The sequence below is a fragment of the Nannospalax galili genome, unplaced genomic scaffold (genome assembly GCF_000622305.1).
Source record: "Nannospalax galili isolate Female #2095 unplaced genomic scaffold, S.galili_v1.0 scaffold2232, whole genome shotgun sequence".
NCBI classification, from domain to species: domain Eukaryota; kingdom Metazoa; phylum Chordata; class Mammalia; order Rodentia; family Spalacidae; genus Nannospalax; species Nannospalax galili.
The window spans coordinates 260,199-260,610 of record NW_008331696.1 but is presented as its reverse complement, the minus strand read 5'-3'; positions in this window follow the sequence as shown (position 1 = coordinate 260,610).

The window sequence follows — 412 nt, the reverse complement described above, 5'->3', positions numbered from 1 at the left end:
TGTGACCTGTTGTTTTTTTTTTGCTGCTTTCAGTATTCTCTCTTTGTTCTGCACATTTTGTGTTTTTACTGTGATATGTCATGGCGAATTTCTTCTCTGATCCTGTCTGTTTAGTGTTCTATGTTCTTCCTGTATTTGTATAGGGATGTCTTTCCTTAATTTCAGGAAATTCTCTTCTACATTCCTGTTTAAGATCTGGTCAGCACCATTAACCTGAAATTTTTCTCCTTCCTCTATTCCTATGACCCATAGATTTGGTCTTTTCATGGTGTCCCACATCTCTTGCATATTCTATACCTGTCTTTTTTTTAAATTTTCCATAGTCTTTGCTTGAGTGGTCCTATTCTTCAACTTTACACTCCAGGGTTGATATTCTGTTTTCCATTTAATTCATTCTAGAGGGGAGGCTTTT